The 13,653-nt window shown below is 39.7% G+C and overlaps 1 protein-coding gene and 1 long non-coding RNA gene across 3 annotated transcripts in view; one reads left to right on the top strand and one right to left on the bottom strand.

Moving 5' to 3' along the window:
- LOC133384274 (mitotic checkpoint protein BUB3-like) overlaps positions 1-12,330 on the top strand; it is a 44,862-nt gene extending 32,532 nt beyond the window's left edge. For both annotated transcript variants that reach the window (XM_061626192.1, XM_061626193.1), the window contains exon 6: positions 11,793-12,330. The gene's annotated coding sequence lies outside the window, so the exon portion shown is untranslated. The remainder of the gene's footprint in view (positions 1-11,792) is intronic.
- On the bottom strand, positions 637-2,210 carry LOC133384273 (uncharacterized). The gene is made up of 3 exons (XR_009762477.1): positions 2,004-2,210; positions 1,842-1,898; positions 637-1,736 (listed from the first exon to the last, which is right to left on the bottom strand). It is a non-coding gene; the product is annotated as an uncharacterized LOC133384273 (long non-coding RNA).
- Positions 12,331-13,653: the final 1,323 nt, after the last annotated feature.

The raw sequence follows: 13,653 nt of genomic DNA, 5'->3' as shown, positions 1-13,653 counted from the left end.
GACCATGTCCTAGGACAGCCTTTCCCAACTTGTGGGCCATCAGATGTTGCTGGACTACAACTCCCATCAGCCCCAGCATTCCTGACCATTGGCCATGCTTGCTGGGGCTGATGGAGTTGTAGTCCAGCAACATCTGATGGCCCACAAGTTGGGAAAGGCTGTCCTAGGACATCCCTGCATGTCTACTTATGTTTAAATTACACAATGAAAAGTGCATCTGGGGCCAAAATGTACCCCACAAGTCTGCATGAATGCTACACAATTAGGAGTTAGCAACCCTTGCTGATTTACTAGCCACCCAAAGATCTACTAGTACCTCCTGATATACTTTCTGCCCGCTGCTGCTGTAGTATATGTAAAATGGGTAAATAGATAAACCTGTCAAACATCAAAATGGAAGATTTCCTCTTGCATTGTATAGGAGAGATTCAGAGTTGTTCTTCACTTCAGAGAGGTGGGAAGCTCAGTGGCTTGACCTGCTTCTTCCTACAAGAAGTTGGCAGTTTAGAGTGACAATGTGCATTCTCACAATTGGTATCATGTTGCCCATTAAGACCTGCAATTGCCTCATAAAATATCCCCAAAGTAGATAGTTCTTTAACATTTAAAGTGATTTGTTGAACGGAATGAAGAGTAATATTTCCAAGCCCATGCCGTCTTAACATTTATTTGCAGCAAAGTAATGCATGCCAGGCAAATAAGCTTGTGCAGGCTTTCAGAGCCCCTGAGTTTAGGGTTAGAAGAGATTCACTTTTATTTTGACATGTATTCTCTTTTCCAAAGCGCCCTTGCTAGGGGCACCTTACAGTAAGGCAACTTAAAAAACAAAATAAAGTAAAATTAAGCCAAGAGTAATTTACATGCAGAGCATTGTATTGAAGGAGGGAGACGTGGGATCAGATTTCCAGAAGATGTGTTATAACAAGGAAGACCCTAGCACATGCCTCTACCACACTAATGGATTACAGAGTGGTGTCTCCCATGAAGATCTAGACAAACAACTTCAAAGGGCATGGGTGTCCTGAAAGATAAGCTGGGTCCAGGCCATTTCCTCGTCTTCTGTTTGCTGTAGGTTACAACTGAAACCCTTGAGGCTACTGAAGGAGCAGGTACAATGGAGCACAAGATACTGTGCCCCAGTATGTTGGCACTTTAAAAAATCTTACTAGCTCATCTAGATTATAAATTGGCAACCGTACCTGTACTCTTGAGAGTTTTTTTTAATATTTAATGTCTGGTTTCAGTTTTCAGAAGGTTGTACAGTAAATATGTGCAAGCCAGAATGATGTAGTAGTTAAGTATGTTGAACTAGGACCAGAGAGATTCAGGCCAGTCACCATTTCTCAACTTAGCCTACTTCTCTGGGTTGTTGTGAAGATAAAGTGGAGAGTGCTCCAAAAGAAGTTAAGGTACAATCATAAAATGCAGTTTTATAAAATAATATCAAACATTATATATATATATATATATAAACAATCAATGTAAAATCCTTATAAATGTTCTCATTGGTAATAAAAAGATGGCCAGAAATCTTTTTGTAAACAACTCAGTGCCCATACACAATAAAGAACAGAATATACAGTATAATCAAAACAATATCAATATAAACATAAAGGGCAACTTTTAAACAGTGGCCAATATACTTAAGTCAATGCCCATAGAATGCAAAATGTATAACATAGCCAAATGCATTTCGACATTTAGTCTTCTTCAGTGGCTTTCATGATGAGTATACACTACAAAGGGCAAAAGATATAATAGAGAACATTAACTACTGATGGTGAATGTCTCCGAGAGAGATGTTATGCAGGTGATAAAGCAAATGCCATAAAACCACTTACTTTTGTATATTATGTTCTGAGATATGGACTGATACGTGAACTGTTGTGTTAATTATTCTGCATAAAAATAATTATAAATTAAGTTGCAAACTAATCCAATAGAAATTTTAACAATAACAAATAGAATAATTATATATAGAAAAAGAAAAATATAATACCTACCATTTCCTTCTGTCAATCAATTTTAAAAAAATGTATTGAAAATTTTACCAACGAACATATCCCAAAGATGTTGCTGTATTTAAATGTCTAATCAGGTAAGTCGTTGTGGGAGGGCAAGTCTGCAGAAGTAACACAGCTGTGGAGGCTACTCTTCCAGCCACTCCATGTATACCATATCTCAGCTGAATTTACTTAACTATTTTGCATTAACCCTTAATGGGTTACTGGAGACACTTCACCATAGAATTACTATAGACCACCTGTATGTCAATAAACTGTCTTACATAACCATAAATTAACATGCAAAAGTACCAAAATGCAGATCACAAAGATGCTTTACAGAAAATCACTAACAAAGAAACCCAAAGTGCTTCCTGTTACAGCAAGGGAGCCCAAAGTGCCTCTTATTACAACAAAGGGGCCCAATTTAAATCTTCATTTAGTCTATTTGGCACCATAGTCTTCAAGGAATGTATCCAAAAAAGATCTTTTTTCAATTTTGCTTCCAGTTGCCTTTCTACTCCTGTGATCTTCTCAATAGTCCAAATTTTACATCATTCCCCGTATGTCCACAGCTTATGAAATGTTTTACCATGGGAGCATATAGTCTTCCATTTTTAATGCAACTTTTATGTTCACTAATTCTCATTTTGATTTTTCTAGTTGTCATTCCTACATACATGAGATTGCAAGGACATTGAATAGCATTTTGAAATTGTAAAACCTTCCGAGGACATACCTCTTATTATCAACCTGATTAGTGAACTGTTTTAGTTTGGCACAACTGATACACTTACTGCACTGGTTACATGGAAAATTTCCTGTTGCTTTATCAGACAAAATGGAATAACTATTTTTGTCGTTCATGTTTTTGTTGGTATCGCTGTGGACTAAAAGGTCTTTCAAATTGGAAGCATGTTTGAATACAAATAGAGGTTTCTCTTTACATCTTGGAACGTCTGACAGTAGATCCCAATACTTCAAAATAATTTGTTGGATTTGTCCATTGTTCCCATCGAATGTTAAAGGTATAGTCATTCTAGTGTCCATCCTGTTGTTAACCTTGGACTTATTTGGACTTGTTTCTGCCTTTAAACGTATTTCTGCAACATTAATATGCTTGGCCTCTCAATTGTGGTGTGCCACAGGGTTCTATCCTCTCCCCCATGCTGTTTAACATCTATGTAAAGCCGTTGGGAGCCATCATCATGAGATTTGGGCTGCGGTGCCACCAATATGCGGATGACACCCAGCTCTATCTCTCGTTCAAGTCCTCACCAGAGGTGGCTGTGGATACCATTTCCAAGTGCCTGAGGTCCGTAAGTGAATGGATGGGAGGAAATAGGCTGAAGCTAAATCCTGACAAGACCGAGGTGCTGCTCGTGGGTGACAAGAGAAGGTTAGGAGATATAGACCTGGTGCTTGATGGGGTGAAATTGCCCTTGAAGGACCAGGTCTGTAGCCTCGGGGTCATTCTTGACTCCCAGCTGTCCATGGAGGCTCAGGTTGTGGCAGTGAGCCGGGCAGCTTGGTATCAATTACATCTAATACAGAGGCTGTGACCCTACCTTCCTGTCCACCTTCTCCCACGGGTGTTACATGCCCTGGTCTCCTCTCACTTAGACTACTGCAATGCGCTCTACGTTGGGTTACCCTTGAAAACGGTCCGGAAATTACAGCTGGTACAGAATGCGGCGGCTCGTTTGATTAAGAACATCCGTCACCGTGATCACATCACTCTGGTGTTAGAAGATCTACACTGGCTACCAGTTGTTTATCGGGCTCAATTCAAGGTGTTGGTATTGACCTTGTTGTGTTGAAATTTAAGAATTGCCTTAAACATTATAGTTTGCTTTATACCCTGTCCATATAAATGTGAACAGTGCCCAGATTAGATTCAAAGTGACCCCTGACTGACTTTTGATATCAAGAAAGGTTTATTTCCTGGTGACCTGACCCTTACCTACATTCCAGTGGCTTGCATAATAAAAGCCGGTTTAAGCTGGAAACTTCCTTATTATGTATTTCTTGTATCACATCTATGCCTATAACCTTGCTTATTGTTACAAATGTGCCTTTGCATAGATATGTTAAAAGCTGTTCCACTGCCCCACAAACCTTGACTTGTAAAACCCCTTTGATATGCAAGCAAAGTATATCATGACTGTCTCCAGTTTAAGGGGCGCCCGGTTGCAGCTGGGCCTCCCCTCAATAGTTGTCTTTGTCTGTTACTGCTAAGGGCTTATCTCAAGGACATGTGAAGTATGCAGACATAGAGTCTGAAAGATAGTCTCAATGTTTCTACTTTGTCCTTCCCCCGGTACCCCTTTACCTCCTTACATATGCCTTGAGGCTATAATATCTAGCAATTGCTTCTTTTGTATTTTATGACGTGAGCCCGCTATTGTAAACTTCGGGGTGAGCCTATATAAACCCTAAGACACCAATAAACGAGGTTCCCATGCTGGCCTGCTTCGGCTTGTAAGTATTGGGTCCCCTTTGCAAAGGAATTGTTTCGTGTTACTTGATCTCTGATAGTGGGTTCATTTGCACTCAACTCCGCACTCCCGGGTGTATGCGAGTTGGGGTTGACAGGACGACTTGCGTTTTGGGTTTGGACCTAACAATTGGGGGCTCGTCCGGGATCCCTTTTTGCCATTGCACCCCTTAATTTGATAACAGGCGCCACGAGAGAATTTTCTCGGTTATCAATAAAAGCGGGCAGCTTTGACACTTTGGGGATAAAGCACAGTTGAGGAAAACCCGCTATCAGACGTCATGGGAAATAAAGGGAGTGTGCCGGTAAAGGACAGCCCTTTGGGAATAATGTGTATGCTGTGGCAAGAGGAGGAATTGCCTGTGCGTAAGAGAGGCCTGAAAAAGAGAAAGATGATTGAGTTCTGTGCGGTAGCGAGACCGCAGGTAACTGCAGTATTGGCACCGGGTGAACGGTAGCCAAAGAGTGGCTCCTTTAAACCCGTTCCTTTAAGAGGAGTAGGGGAGCGGATTGAGGTAAAACATTCAGATTAATTGCATTTCTGGCTCCTATGGCAGATGGGAGTGCAGAGATTGAAGGGTTTTTACAATGCTGAAAGACAGATCTTTGACCGGTGAGGCCCCCCCTCCAAGTTATTTTTCTGAGGATGACTCAGATAGAAGAATGATTTTAAGTCGTTCTGTTATGCCTTCCGTGCCGGCGCCGCCTTCCAGCCCCGAAGGCGGGGCTGCTCGGCCGGCGCGGAAACAAGTCTCTTCCGATTCAAGTGCTGAGACGGAAGAGAAGGATCCAGGAGAGGGGCCCTCAGGGGGGAACGGTCACGCGCTTGCGAAAAAGGAGAATAAGAGTAAAAGAGAAACTGTTATTGACTAAGGAAACGCCATTGATTGTGCGAGACCAGCCGTACCTGGACGCCCAGGGACGGGTCAGTCTCCTAGGTGTGTAAGGCTTGTGTTTTCCCGGGAAGTAAGAACGTAAGAATGGTAGTAGGAAGGATTTGCATAAAAGAAATGTGTATGAGTTGGGTACCCAAGTGAGAGGTTGTATGCGTATAGCTTTTTTTTGAGTTTATGTATGAAAGTTTTTCTGTGGGTTTGTTTTCAAGGAAACTTTCCTTCCATTACTGTCGTTCATAAATCATGCTGATTTTACCTTTTCCTCTTTTAACTGCTTGGATCAGCTGCGCTGCCCACCTGTTCTCTTAGTAGTTCTTCGCATTTTTTTTAAAGAAAGTATAGGATTTGAACTAAGCGATTCCTTTTAGAATGTCAGGGTTTCTTTTTCTTTTGTTCCTGTACTGGGTTAACTCCTTCTTCCCTTCCTTCTTATTTGATATGAATTTAGATTATTAAGTTTTTTTGTGTTTGTCTGTCTTGCTTGCTACAAATTACTTGTGTGCATCTTCCTTCCTGATGTAATGTTTTATATCCTCCTTATCTCAGTCCTTGCCATTGAGGAACGTTTTATTTCTTTGGAGCTCCCTTCCTTTTCAAGTTTCTTAAAATTGTTTTCTCCAGTCTGTTTAAACAGTGGGATGATTGTTTTCTCTGCAGCAGTTTTATGCTTTAAGTCTAACGTGATCCCTATGGTTTACTATGTTTTATATAAAGACGGATTGGCTGTGTTTTCCTAATTATTGTGCTGTCTGTTATGTGATTGTAACTTATTAAATATAATTTCTTATTTCAGCCCTTGCCGTTTGACATTAATCCCAATAGCAGATGTTCACGGGGGGGGATATTTGTCTAGAATAAGTTTTGCTTTTCATTATTTGTCAGTTATTTCTTATCTTGTAAATGTTACATTTCTTTTGACGTGGTTCTGTTTTTTGTTTGTTTGTTTGTTTTGTTACTGCATGTTGAGCCAGAATTACAGAAAAGGGAAAGAGATTGGTTTCCCCCCCCTTGTTCTCTAGATCTAGCACAAACGTATTAAGCATACATCTTGAAATCAGGAGAAGATACTAGAGTTCCTTTTGTTTAGATTAGACCTGAACCTTTGGCTGTTGCTTGTAGATAAAAGCCTGGCACAGTTAGTTTTTCTGTCAGTGGCCAAAGGGGCAAAAATAACAAAATTACTTTTGAAACTACTCTACCCATTTACCTGTATATAAAGGGAGGCAATTGTAAGTGCCAACTAAATTTGTATGTAGTGCCTTGTGGGTAGAAATGTTTTCCTCCCCCCATACACTTTGACAGGGAAAAGATACCCATGAATTAGAAAGGTTGTAAGTAAAATGAAGGATTCTAGGAAATAAGTTATTTTGATGGTAGAGGAAGGATAGTTTGAGAAATATTTATTGATGGTAATAAGAAAAGGGAAAAATGACAGGAAAAGGGAAAAATGACAGGAAATAACAAAATGTTGTATGTGGGTTTTTTTTCTCTCTTCTTCATCATTGTTGCTAGATTGTGGATTAGAACCTATACCTGTTTAAACTTTTGAACTTGGGTAAAATATATATATATATATATATATATATATATATATATATATATATATATATATATATATTGGAAGTCAACAACAAAACTTCTTGAAGGTTCTTTCTTCCATAAGGAAAATAAAACCTCTTCTTGAGGTACTCGATTGTCTACCTCATATTAGAATTCACATTGGGAATCAATATTACTTTGCTTCCAAAGCAGAAACTCATCCCCAGTTGCTCTTTGACTGAAGATGGACCAGGACTTTCAACAGGAAAATGCTTTCCTCATTGTCATACCTTGTGCATATAAATCACACTATTACTAATGAACTTTTTTCTTTTAAAATGATGTTCACAATTCTAACGCATGTTAGTGCATTTATTCCTTGACAGGCACTTAGAGCAACTGCTCTACATACAGGATGAGCACCATTGGAACTCCCTGCTGATTTGGAACAGAACTTAATCTATTTGTGCCACTAACATCTCTTTGTTTTGCATTCATAGCAAGAGGTATAAATCCTTTTTCTCTGCTTTCCGTGGCTACTTTTCATGAGCAAGGCTCTACATAGCCAGAGGATGGGGAAACTCAGAAGTTTAGAATACGTTGTACTGTTGTGTGTTTTGTCTGTCTATTGCAAAAACAATATTTTGGTTTTGTCCACTTTGATCAGAAGTCTCATCTGTTGCCATGGATGTTTTATTTTTATATTTTCTTTCCTGCACTGAAGTGTTTTCTCCCCAAGGAACATTTTCCTTTTGCGTGTGTATCACAGAAGATTTTTATTTTGAGACATTTTGGACTCAATCTTTGAATTGCTCCAGGACCAGAACACGATATGCAACTGGCATGCTATTTTCCTGTATTGCTGCAATAACAGCATAGAGGCCTGCTTCATTCTACCTAACCACAGAACTATTTTCGGGCCTATTTTGGCCAGCAACCTGAAACGGGCACCTTGTGCAAGTTTGCAATCTTTTCATACAGTCACTCGGGGGGAGGGGGGGGAATGAAGATTCTTTCATTATTCCAGTTTCTCTGCCTAGCATCAGCAAAAGACACACATGTTCAGTGGAAGCTGTAACTGAACATGAACAGGAACAGGATGAACTTTGTGCAAGCCATCCCACAGTGTGTTTATTTGTTTTATTTACTTGTTTTATTTGTAATATTTCCATTGTATTGAATGTAACTGTTTATGCATTGTCCTTTAAGAATGTGTTGTTGTTATTGTTTTCCTTTCATAATTTATATGTTATGGCTGTTTTGTTCTTTAGATGTTTTTACTTTTCAAATCCTTCTGTGTGATTCTGTAATAGGGGTTTACTGAATTTGGCTACTTCAGCTGTAAGGTTCATCAGTGTGAAGTTTTGACCCATTTGTTTACTTTCTCACTCTGTCATTACAATGGCTAGGAATAGGTAACAATTAACGTGAATGGATGTCAACACCATAAGAATCTAGGAAGATGATAGTTTGGAATTCCATCAAGATTGCTTTTCTCTCAAAATGATTAATGTATCTTATGGCTTTTTCATGCTAAGAAATGAATTAAGTTCAACTATTGTATATTCTGGACATGGGTGCATGTGCCTTAGAACATTTTGTGATTATGATGTTATTGATAAGTACTATACACAACAGTTATGCTAACATTTCAATAGATGCCTTTGTGGTATTAAGGAAATGGTAGGATGTGATTTTCCATTTAAAGTCCCTGTATGGATCATCCAGAGAATATTAGTTAATCCAGATTTGTTTCAATACCTCAAACCCATCACATTAGGTTATGACCTAGCTGATCTTCAGACACTACTTTCTCATCCTATGTACAGAAACAATTAGAAGCAGTTAAACAAATGGGGGAGCAAGTACACTCTAGATAGCACATGATTGCCATACAGTCATTTACATTATAGATAAGCACTCACAGATATAGGAACATGGATGTATTTGGAATTCCCTGTTTGGCTGGGATAAGGATGCCAAAGAAGGTTTAACCCTTATAATGCACCCCATTGTGGTGATTTTGAATTCTGATCTTTGTCTAATTAGCCCTTGTAATGTCTATCCATCTCATATGGCACAGTCACACCCTGGAAGTCAGTATTGGAGCCAGGGGGCAGAACGGTGCTTGCTAATATGTGAAAGGTCATCTGTGTACATCTGCCTTTCACATAAAAGGAGGGAGTGGTACGGCTTGGCTAACCCCGTTTTGGTTCAAGTGGAATCTAGGAGGTGCAAAAGCCAAGAGCTATAACTTCCACCCCAACTCACACATACCCCCACGGCTGGTAATGCGTTCCAGAGGTTTTGTGCATAGAAAAACAAGGGCAGAGTTAAACGCTGTCGCATAAATGTTATCTTAATCCTTGGCGGATACACCCCCATCCACAGGGAATCCCATTGCTCGTTAGAAATACTTTACAGGAGACAGGGACAACCAAAACAAGGAACACACACTTCACCACATGGATAAGTGGGAGTCCCCTTTGTTACTTAAGGAGTACAGTCTCCTTTGCTTCCTGCTACAGCTTAAAGGAGGTAGAGGAGGGCTTGGTGATAAGCGGTTTAGTAAGAGGTGAGGTCTGTGTGACCAATACATGTGATATACCCACTTGAAAATGGCAATTGGACTTTGAAGAATGGGACATAAAACAGTGGGTAAGGTAATATTACTGTTGAGATGGTAGCATTTGTTGCATTTGATTTTCCTTTGGTCACTGACTTGTTCTTTTCCTATTGGGCTTAACAGGTCGCCAAATGCCTGCTGGCCCTTGGTGGCTCTGTGAATTTTGGTCTAGCTGGCAGAAGATATTGTTTTATGTTATTATAGTAATAGTTTTTGTTTTATTATTATTACTGGATGTCGTTACTTGCAATGTATTTCTAATGTTATTCAGTTAATGTCTATAGGTCTCTGAGTTTAGTTTTAGGGACCAAAACCAAGCAAACGGGCCATTCTAGTAGTATCAAAAGGTCCAGTCATACTTGACAGTTCCTTGGTCGATGTACTGAAAAGGGAGTTGAGCAGACTGGCGCAAGATTGTGTTTTATGTTGTAATAGTTATAGTATTATTAATAGCTGTTTGTTGCTGTATACAATGCATCCCAAATTTAATCCAGCTTGCTTCCGCCTGCCTGCACAGGCTGATTTCTTCATTTTCCCGAAAGCCTCAATCTGATCTAATGGAAATGGCACTGAGACCACTGTGGGAAGCAAAACACGGAAAATGCAGCTACCTGAGTGAATAGTTATTCTCTCAGGGCTGAAAGGGGGGACTGTTGTGTTGAAATTTAAGAATTGCCTTAAACATTATAGTTTGCTTTATACCCTGTCCAAATAAATGTGAACAGTGCCCAGATTAGATTCAAAGTGACCCCTGACTGACTTTTGATATCAAGAAAGGTTTATTTCCTGGTGACCTGACCCTTACCTACATTCCAGTGGCTCGCATAATAAAAGCCGGTTTAAGCTGGAAACTTCCTTATTATGTATTTCTTGTATCACATCTATGCCTATAACCTTGCTTATTGTTACAAATGTGCCTTTGCATAGATATGTTAAAAGCTGTTCCACTGCCCCACAAACCTTGACTTGTAAAACCCCTTTGATATGCAAGCAAAGTATATCATGACTGTCTCCAGTTTAAGGGGCGCCCGGTTGCAGCTGGGCCTCCCCTCAATAGTTGTCTTTGTCTGTTACTGCTAAGGGCTTATCTCAAGGACATGTGAAGTATGCAGACATAGAGTCTGAAAGATAGTCTCAATGTTTCTACTTTGTCCTTCCCCCGGTACCCCTTTACCTCCTTACATATGCCTTGAGGCTATAATATCTAGCAATTGCTTCTTTTGTATTTTATGACGTGAGCCCGCTATTGTAAACTTCGGGGTGAGCCTATATAAACCCTAAGACACCAATAAACGAGGTTCCCATGCTGGCCTGCTTCGGCTTGTAAGTATTGGGTCCCCTTTGCAAAGGAATTGTTTCGTGTTACTTGATCTCTGATAGTGGGTTCATTTGCACTCAACTCCGCACTCCCGGGTGTACGCGAGTTGGGGTTGACAGGACGACTTGCGTTTTGGGTTTGGACCTAACAACCTTTAAAGCCCTATACGGTTTCGGCCCAGTTTATCTAAAGGAGTGCCTCCAGCATCACCAAACAGGCTGCCTGACAAGATCAGCCACTCAAGACCTTCTCTCGGTCCCACCAGTTAAAACAGCTAGGCTGGTGCGGACCAGAGAGAGGGCATTTTCGATTGTGGCCCCCACCCTCTGGAATTCTTTGCCCTATGATCTTCGCCATGCCCCCGCCCTGCCAAGTTTCCATCAAGCCTTGAAGACCTGGCTATTCAGGCAGGCCTACAAGATCCCAGGAGTAGATTAATTTTATCTTGCTACAGCTGTGGATGGTTTTAGATTAATTTTAGATTGAAGCTTGGTTACCATGTTGTATTTTATATATTGTATTTTATTCTAATTGTACGTCGCCTAGAGTGGCCGCTGACCCGGCCAGATAGGCGACCCAGAAATAAAATTTTATTATTATATTATTATTTTCAGACATGTTGCTTATGCCAGTCTTCAACCAGACACTGAAGAATTCTTGTAGTGATCCATTGATAGTTAACTTGTGCCATTTTTTAAAGTAATAGTGCCTCGTAAATTAGAGCTTTTCAACTACCCTTTGGAGACTTAATTGTTATAATAATGCAACTCTTGAAGAACTTGAAAAGGCAAGGAAATAATGAACATGTCTCTGATTTATACACGTTTCAGTCAATTATGGACATTCTGTTGAAAGTATATTTGCAATGTATGGACATTCAGATAATTGTCTGAAACTTGCTTCTTTATTGCAGGTCTACTTAACTTCTGACAAAAAGCTTCAGTGATTTTCTCTTTCAAAGATTTGTCCACCGGCTCCCTGCAAGACAAGCTTAAAGCAAAACTTGGATTAAATGAAGATACATTTCCAGTAATGATTTCACTGAAAGTAGTGTTTTGTGTAATCTTTATACTCTATTTCATTCTTTTCTTTTTAGTTTATCCATGAAACAGTGCAGGAAAAGGAAGAAGGGGAAGCTGCTACCTGCACCTATGCCAAATACTGGTACAAAAAAAAAAAGGCAAAAAAATTATGTGTGCCTAAAGGTGGGAGTGCATTGCAAACCAGGATGCCTGTCATGTGAGCAGCCGCAGCTAGCACAAAACTCCCCCAATTTTCCAGGCTTGGAATATTTCTGGAATCATTTATCACAGAAATGAATGCTAAATGTCCACTATATTTCACTAGCTTTCCGGAACTAGCTTTTACATCATGTGAAAGATCAAATAAAATGCAAAAATTACGAGGTAAGAAATTGTTGAAAAAACAGAATAAAGTGCATTGTGAAAGCAGCCCTGGTGTCGTATTTGACTACAAGGGCAATAGTCAGAAATGGTGGCTGTCACATAAACACATACATATATATCCATAGAACATTAAAAAAAAAACTCCTATTGCTTTGAGTACCATAAGAGGGCGCTTTTATAACTGAACAAGACAGCTGTGTGGACTATGGCTAAGTAAGCATGCAATTTTAAATCTAACCAGGAACTTTTAGAGCCATTCCAGTTATTTTTTTCATGCAATAACTATACGGTTCTTATGCAGTTGTTGTAGGGCATTCTGACATCTTTCCTGTAAATAGCGCTTCTTTGTGAGGATATTGAGCTTTTCCAGGACTGAATGTCCCATGTTTTGTATGCCATACAGTTCTAGCACATTTACTGCAATTGTAAATATGACTGTGCAGTTCTGTAACAGGCCCTTATTGGATTGTGTCTGTGACAAATCCTCTTCCAATCCCATACTATTTCTTACTTTGATGCTATATATGCTTGGCCAGCACACTCTCCTGTTGTCCTGTTCTTCAAACAAGGGCGTGATGTAGATCCCCACCCCACCCCTTTGAAAACAGTGAATACCAACAGAGCTCTCCTTCTGTAGCAATGCCCCATCTTCGGGGTTTGTTTCAACTTTTTACTTATTTAAATCTTCTTTTAAAAAATAGTTAATAACTATTTATACAGTGCTTTTAGAGTAGCTCCCATAAGCCCCAGCATGGCCAATAGTTAGGGATAATGGGAGTTGTTGTTCAGCAACTTAGCAACATCTGAACATAGTTCAGGGACACAGGCTCCCCAGGGTCCAAAATGTCTCACATGCTTTATTATATTTTGATCCTTACCACAACCCTCAAATACACCCTGCTGCTATTTACTTACTTATTACATTTATATCCCACCTTTCCTCCAAGGAGCTCAAGGTGGCATACAAACATGGTTCTCCCCCTCCTGATTTTGTCCTCACAACAATCTTGTGCAGTAGGTTAGGCTGAGAGGCAGTGATTTGGTATTGCGTTGTATTATATGTGTGGTTTTTTATTAGGGAATTTGTATATGGCTCTTGATAACATCCCAAGATGACTTATAATAATACAATTTAAATACAATGTAAGAATTAAAATAATAATGATGAAGTCAGTAGTATTATCCCCACATTTCAGAGAAGGAGCTGAAAAAAAGTGATTAATTTAAAACCACATTGTAAGAGCCCTGCTGGATCAGACCAATGGTCTATTTAGTTCAGGAAAATCTGTTTCTCACAGTGGCCAAGCAGATGCCTACCACACACCCACAGGACAACAGGACAGCAATAATAGCCCTCCTCCAATGTTT

This window comes from Rhineura floridana, chromosome 4 (genome assembly GCF_030035675.1).
Source record: "Rhineura floridana isolate rRhiFlo1 chromosome 4, rRhiFlo1.hap2, whole genome shotgun sequence".
Taxonomy (NCBI): Eukaryota; Metazoa; Chordata; class Lepidosauria; order Squamata; family Rhineuridae; genus Rhineura; species Rhineura floridana.
Note: the sequence above shows the minus strand (reverse complement) of the source record. Positions and strands in the feature narration are given on the sequence as shown.